At 40.8% G+C, this 7,553-nt stretch overlaps 1 long non-coding RNA gene across 1 annotated transcript; it reads right to left on the bottom strand.

Annotated features, from left to right (window-relative positions):
- Positions 1-1,385: 1,385 nt before the first annotated feature.
- LOC123169621 (uncharacterized) lies at positions 1,386-2,068 on the bottom strand. The gene is made up of 3 exons (XR_006484895.1): positions 1,720-2,068; positions 1,569-1,644; positions 1,386-1,492 (listed from the first exon to the last, which is right to left on the bottom strand). It is a non-coding gene; the product is annotated as an uncharacterized lncRNA (long non-coding RNA).
- Positions 2,069-7,553: the final 5,485 nt, after the last annotated feature.

The raw sequence follows: 7,553 nt of genomic DNA, 5'->3' as shown, positions 1-7,553 counted from the left end.
TTAAAAAGGATAGCTTCTATGGGAGGATGACCAGCATCCACTCTATAATGCGCAAAAATTTCTTTAGCTTCTTTCATTATAAATCTGAATTCATGAGCCAAAAAGATAATAGCGGCACGCTTAACAGAAGAGTACTCAATATTAGAAAATTCTAGGAAAATTCTTTGTATGCAAGGATGCATATGAAGAAATTGCCTTTCAAGTTCAACTACGAGCAAGGATATTGCATCCGCAAGACTACTAGTTCTATGAAGAATAGAACCACCCATAATGGGCAAAGCACCGGCACAAGTAAAGAAATCTTGAATAACTCCTTTCCCAATAATATTACCACTACCGACTCGAAACTTTTTAGTATGCAAGATAGTAGTTTCCTCAAGATGATCAACGAAAGCATCAAAGTTTCCCATGTTATTATTATTGCCTTCATTAACGATAACCTCCCCAGATTCAGACATGGTGAAAGAAAAGCGAGCAGAAAGAGAGGGCGGATAAAACGGAAAGGGTGAAGTGGGGGAGAGGAAAATGAGAGGCAAATGGCAAATAATGCAATGCGAGGGATAAGAGTTTGTGATGGGTACTTGGTATGCCTTGACTTGTGTAGACTCGGCAACGGCGCCAAAAATGGCTTGTTGTTGGGAGTCAAATCTTGACTTGACTTGGCGCACACCCCCCCGGCAACGGCGCCAGAAATCCTTCTTGCTACCTCTTGAGCACTGCGTTGGTTTTCCCTTGAAGAGGAAAGGGTGATGCAGCAAAGTAGCGTAAGTATTTCCCTCAGTTTTTGAGAACCAAGGTATCAATCCAGTAGGAGGTCACGCTCAAGTCCCTTGCACCTACGCAAACAAATAAGAACCTCGCAACCAACGCGATAAAGGGGTTGTCAATCCCTTCACGGTCACTTACGAGAGTGAGATCTGATAGAGATGATAAGATAATATTTTTGATATTTTTATGATAAAGAGTAAAAGTAAGGAAAGCAAAGTAAACAGTAATGGAAATAACGGGAGATTAATATGATGGAAAATAGACCCGGGGGCCATAGGTTTCACTAGTGGCTTCTCTCAAGAACATAAGTATTACGGTGGGTGAACGAATTACTGTCGAGAAATTGATAGAATTGAGCATAGTTATGAGAATATCTAGGTATGATCATGTATATAGGCATCACGTCCGTGACAAGTAGACCGACTCCTGCCTGCATCTACTACTACTAGTAGAGTGCCCGTGCATTGCCACGGGCTCTTGAAATAGTTTACTAGAGTTACATGTTAAAATCCACACATACAAACAATATAACACAAACTGAAGTCCATTATTGCAATGTAACAAGCTGAGTGATGTTACAACTTAACATCTATTACAAAAATACTAATATCTAGATGATGCGCTTAAGAAATTCTTTCACAATATCAGGAAAGTTTCCTCTAGCTTCATTCCCGCGATGTTTTAGCAAGTATAATAAAAAATGCTTCCTCAATTCATACCCATCCTGCAGAAAAAATAAATGTAGTTAGTATGAAAAATTCACGGAGAAGGTCTTAAAACATGTAACCCACAATACTCACCGCGCAAACCGGCTTGACCAATTCTTTACCGTTCCACCAGAGCATAAAATGAAAAACAAAATAGCCAGACACATTCCTGGAAAACTTTCAATTAATATTATAAATAATATAATGATAACAAAAGTAAATATTCTTGTTATGAATTCATTACCCGTCTATACTCGTTGGAACACCGGCCGGAAATAAACGATGCCATTTAGATATATCAAAATTCCACCCAGGCAGCTTTATTTCGAGTGCTTCTTTGAAATCCCTTGAAAAACTTTTTAATTTCAGTGAATGCCTCAAGTTTTTATCCTCTGACGATTGTGATGATTGAATAGGATCCATAATATATAGACGACGTGCCTCTTTGTCGATGATGTACAGGATGTATCGGCCGATGGATGCATAGGGAAGATAAATCTACAAGTGGAGCTATTAGAAACAAAAACAAACCATGATAACAATGGTCAAAATATTTTATTTACCTTATTGCAAGATGAGATGTCGGTCTCCATCCCAGGCCAGCTATCAAATAATGTTGCCAACGTCTGGATAGTTTCCTTCTCACAAAATTTCTGACCTCGTGTTGACTCTAGCAGCATGGACTAAGTAAAAGAAAAAAAATATTGTTTCAACATGTTGATACTAATGGCACCTAGAATGAAGAGTTACGGTAACTTACACAAAATCGTAGATCCATGTAGTGTATAGGAGGGTCTGTGAACAATACTCCCTCGTCACATGCCAGCATAAGCACGGCGGTGTTGAAGCAATCATTGTCCATGGGCTGCTCCATGTTAAGTATGCACTGAAGTTTCTTAAGACTTAAGCTCATTGGATCGGGTGTGGAGCTCCGGACCCATACCTTCCTGTAATTTGGATGGTAAGAAGAACAATAATATACATCCGCACATTAAATATTGATACATGATACTTACTCCAAACATCCAGCATCATTGATCGACATGATGTAGTTGCAGAGGCCGGCAAGTATTTCACGTTGGTCCGTGGGAATGATAGTGATTGGGGCGGGACGTTTCTCTTCGACCACGTCAGATGGATTATCCAGGATCTCAAGATCAGAATTAGCTAAAGTTTCTTCGTTGAGAGGTTGATGGTACATGGGACATCCTTTTAACTTATTAAGCTCTGAATCGAGCAAAATAATTGCTAATTTTTGTCGAAAATGTTTCATATCCTCCTACAAAAAAATATGAAAACAATTTATAAGATATTTTGATAAAACATTATGAGATAATGTATAAAACTGAAATACCTGCGTAAACTGGTCTGACAGTCCATGTGGTGTCCAGTATTCCATATAATTTAGCATAAACAATCCACATGATACGCTATAATATTATAAAATAATGCTTCAGAATATCACACAGATGAATCTAAAAACAAACCATTGTAACAAGTGCTTACCCATCGGTTTGTATTGCCTCCTGAATTTGCTCTACAACCGTCCATTTTGTAACATTGAGATCAGGCCACTTATGACCTTTGATAAACTCCGGACTATGCTCTACAAGTTTCAGCCATTTCTCGAGCCCTAGCAACTATTTTATATATGAGAAATGTTAAGGATGAAGTCAAACAAAATAAATGCTAAGATGAGAAAAGAAATAGATATTTACCGTAGTAGCAAGGTCATTGCGTTTGACATTCTCACCAAGTGAGTCCAATACTTGGATCTCTCGTTTTTTGGCGTTGGCAACTGCTAGATACCAATGGTAGCCCGGCATGTTAATCGGAATGAATAACTGGTGTAAATAAGATACAAGTCACAGTCACAATTAGATATAGTTATTAATAAATCATTAAACATATGAACTAAATAAAAACAATCCATAATTATATGCATGGATTACGAGACAAAAACTAACCATATCTTGTTGTAGATAACTATTAACATGACGCACGATGCGACGATATTTTGATGGGTCTATGTCTCTTTCCCCGTCTTCTTTTATCTGGCCCGATACAAACGTGCTAATAATGTGTACCTTTTCACCCGCCCTGTCTTGTAGATGGTCGTGAGCAAGCATGCAATATATGTAAGCATTTATCACCTGTAATGGGCATTTAGATTATATTTATATTTTATGATATTATATATTGTTCGTATTATTAATTACAAAGTTTGTGCAATTGGTCTTACACCGTCATGTAAGAACATATCATCTTTAATAAGGCATTCCAAATCGTCGGTTGATAACAAGGCATCTCCAATGTCTACGAACTGGGTATTCTTCGGGGCAGACTTGATTGATTCGATGACTGTAATATCCCTAGCGGTACAAACATAGTCTGTCGAATTCATAAAAATATGAGCCAACTTAACAATCAAAATGAGCAAAATTAGTTCAATACAAAAGACAATATTACAAAAATAAGATTGATAATAATATAAAAAATACCTTGTGGGATAATATGTAAATTAGCATCCTTTTTTGGTTTGTTATGAGATATAACCTCTTTGACATTTTTATGTTGTGAATCTTCGTCCCCTTTCAGCGACATCGCATCTGAACCCTCAATGGATTCTTTCCGTGCATCTCCAAAGTCCATATCCATGTCTCCTGTATTCTGAAAAAACAAGAAAAATAAAGAAAGCCCTTCCGTATTATCATCTATAAGATACATACAGAGGAAGGTTAGCTATATGCACCTCTTCTCGTGGTGTTTCACTGTGGTCTGTCATCGTTTCATCAGTGAGTATGTCGGAACCCATCAATTTATATCTATGCTAAAATATAATTAATACTTTTTACTGCATCATAAAATTATATATAATATATGATAAAACTGAATGTGAAACTAACACAACTGTTTTCTCTGCTAATAAAATAGTATTTGGTTATATTAGGAAAAAATGACGCTTAGATCATTTTACTAACACAACAAATCGGGGAAAACAACAAAATATAATGTTCATATATAAGTATTAAGCGTCTGAAATTGCTTAAATTATTTTAAATTATTTGTATAGGCTATGGAAAATTGCCATACAAAAACTAAAACAAACAAACCAACATTAACCAAGTATATTTATTTTTTATATGATTTGTTTTGTGATACCCTTAGTATATGTCATAAGAATATAAATATTTATTTTTATGCACCATATTTAGTATATATATATATATTCAAATTTGTTTAATTTTTGAGGTATGTATACTGTAAATATATATGATATTTTGTGAGGTATAAAAATAATTACAAAAAAAAATTCAGACGTCCACTAATAACAAATATACCATGATGAAATATTTAAGATGAAATATAAATGGTATTTCATACTGCATCATATTTGTATATAATATATATATATATATAATAAAAGTGAAACTAACACAAATTTTTTCTATGCAAAAAAGGATACCTATTTAAATAAATGTTGTTTAAATAAATGTCCTACCCCATGAAACTCGGGATAAACAACAAACCTCAATGTTTAAAATATTTTTTGTAGGCTATGAACAAATGTCCAACAAAAAAAACATTTGTAAACTATTTCAAACAAAAAACTATAATGAATTACACGGGCCATAAACAGCACGTCTAGGCCCAGACCAAATGCATCACGGGCTAGGCGTCGGCCCACCTCCCCCGCGCGTCGGCCCGCCTCCCCCGCCGCCTACCTTATCCACCCACTCGCTCCTCTTCCTCCACTCACTTCATCTTCCCACTTTCCCCTCTGCCGCCGCATCGCCGCGGGGTAGGTGGCGGCCGCGCGACTCCGCCCGCCGCATCAGTCCCTCTCCCCTCCACTCATCTCTCCTGTCCACTCACTCGCCAACTCTCGCCCTCTCACCCCCCACACCCGCCGCATCGCGGCGCGCGGCGCCGAGCCCGCAACCACCACGCCATCTTGCCGCGACCACCGCACCAGTCTCCGGCGCCACCTCTCGCCCTCCCACCTCCCCCCGCCGCATCGCGGCGCGCGTCGCCGAGCCCGCAGCCACCGCACCAGTCTCCGGCTTCACCTCTCGCCCTCTGACCTCCCCCCGCCGCATCGCGGCGCGCGTCGCCGAGCCCACAACCACCGCGCCATCTAGCCGCGACCACCGCACCATGCTCCAGCGAGACGTGTGCGACTGCTGTCGACGCACGCATGGAGCTTCATCGCCCAGATGCGGGTGCTGGATCCCGTCGCCCTTCGGTCGGATCCGCGGCGGTGCTGGTCTCCGGCGAGTTTGACGGTGGATCCGCAGCGCGGTGCCTCGATCTACAACGCCAGCAGCTCCGGTACGCAGATCCGACCCCTTTCCTCCTCTACTTTTCTTTTTGATGATTCCTGAACTGATCTCCTACTCGCTGCTCTATCGAGGCGCCGTGACCCGGCCTCACAGGCAGGGCCAGGGCGAAGACTGCTCCCCGACGGCCAAGACACGGCCACGGTGGTGCAGCCTGTGGTCTACATCTCCTACCACTCCGCCGTCTTCCGGGACCCCACCACTTCCACAGCAAGGTGAGACAGACGGCCCCTCCATGACGACAACAACAATAATTACCGTAGCATGCCTCTTTCTTGGTAATTAGTTGTTGCACTCAATTCAATTAGCCTACTAACTAATCTAGTCCATTATTAATTATTGCTCTTCCACTGTTTCGGTATCTCTTGGTTTGCATTGGACAACTATGTGATGAAAACACATCACCAGTTTTGGTTCAATTTCTATTGTATGCACATGATTCAAGTTTCTTCAATGAATGAATATGCAGCAGCATTTTTTGGTTCAAGCAATGTATAGATTCTGTTATTACCATTGGTCCTTTAAGTTTGTTTGTTTCAAGTGATTTGGCTTATTACTGCTCTCATGGCCATAATTCTGCTCTATGGTTGTTTACACCTGCCCATGGCATGCTAATGTTTAAAGCCGCCTCTGCTCTCAGACTAAAGCTATATGTAATATGGTTCAGATCGCCCATGGCGCGGACGAGACGGCGACGTCGGCAGGAGGGCACTTTGCAGCCCCTGGACTGAGGAGGATGGGCGCACATAGCCACCAAGCCCTCTGCTCCTCTTCTTCCAAGGCGAGCGATCAAGGGTCCCGAGCTCGACGAGTCCAGCCTGGCCACCACGACGCATTGCTCCCAGCAGGTAGCACGTCCCTCTCCCTCTCCTCACTCACCTGCTACTATGCTAATATTCCAGTGATTGCTATTTGTTAGCTAGCTAGTTAAACGACCTGCTTTTCTGCTAAATAAATGCCCCATTAGCTAGGTAGAGGCAGTGTGCTATGCATGTGGTTGTTTAGGTTCTTGCATATGTAATGTAAAATAAATGAAAATATAGGCTGATTCTATTGTAATGCATTATTAGTCTCAAAACCAAGTTCTTGCATAATCACCAACATATTATTGACTGGTTATTTGTGAGAATCTCACTAAATTGGGTATTTGGGTGCTATGATGTGCAGGTGTTGGATAAGATCAGGTTTGAGACCCTGACCAAGTCCTCGTGAACAACCTTGGTACCATTGCAAGGTTGGGCGAGAAGGATTTCATGGAGGCTGTAGCTGCTGGCATCGACGTGTCCATGATTGGTCAGTTTGGTGTCAGTTTCTACTCCGCTTACCTTGTTAATGAGTAGTATGTGTGGTAGTCCCAGGATGGTGGCTCCTTCACTGTGAGACATGATACTACTGGAGAGCCCCTTGGAAGGGGTACTAAGATAACCCTATACCTCAAGGACAATCAGGTACAGCAAAACACAAGTCTTGTCACTATTTACATGCTCATGCTAAATATGTTCTTGTGGGGCATTCAGAATTTCTATGAATGTACCGTTAAATTGAAATGTTGTTCATGTGTTGCTTTTGTTTCTATGCTCTGGGGTTGTAGATTGGAAGACTGTTTGATTGATGATGCTTAGTTTTAGGAGGGTTCTGCAGAGAGATTCAGGGATTTGTTTTGGTTAACACACTTCACGCCCATCTGAAACATCTTCGTTTTGAAGATGTTGAATATGCTCCTTGGAGAAGTCTTCTT

This window comes from Triticum aestivum, chromosome 1D, assembly GCF_018294505.1.
Source record: "Triticum aestivum cultivar Chinese Spring chromosome 1D, IWGSC CS RefSeq v2.1, whole genome shotgun sequence".
NCBI classification, from domain to species: Eukaryota; Viridiplantae; Streptophyta; class Magnoliopsida; order Poales; family Poaceae; genus Triticum; species Triticum aestivum.
This window is presented reverse-complemented; position numbering and strand designations above follow the sequence as displayed.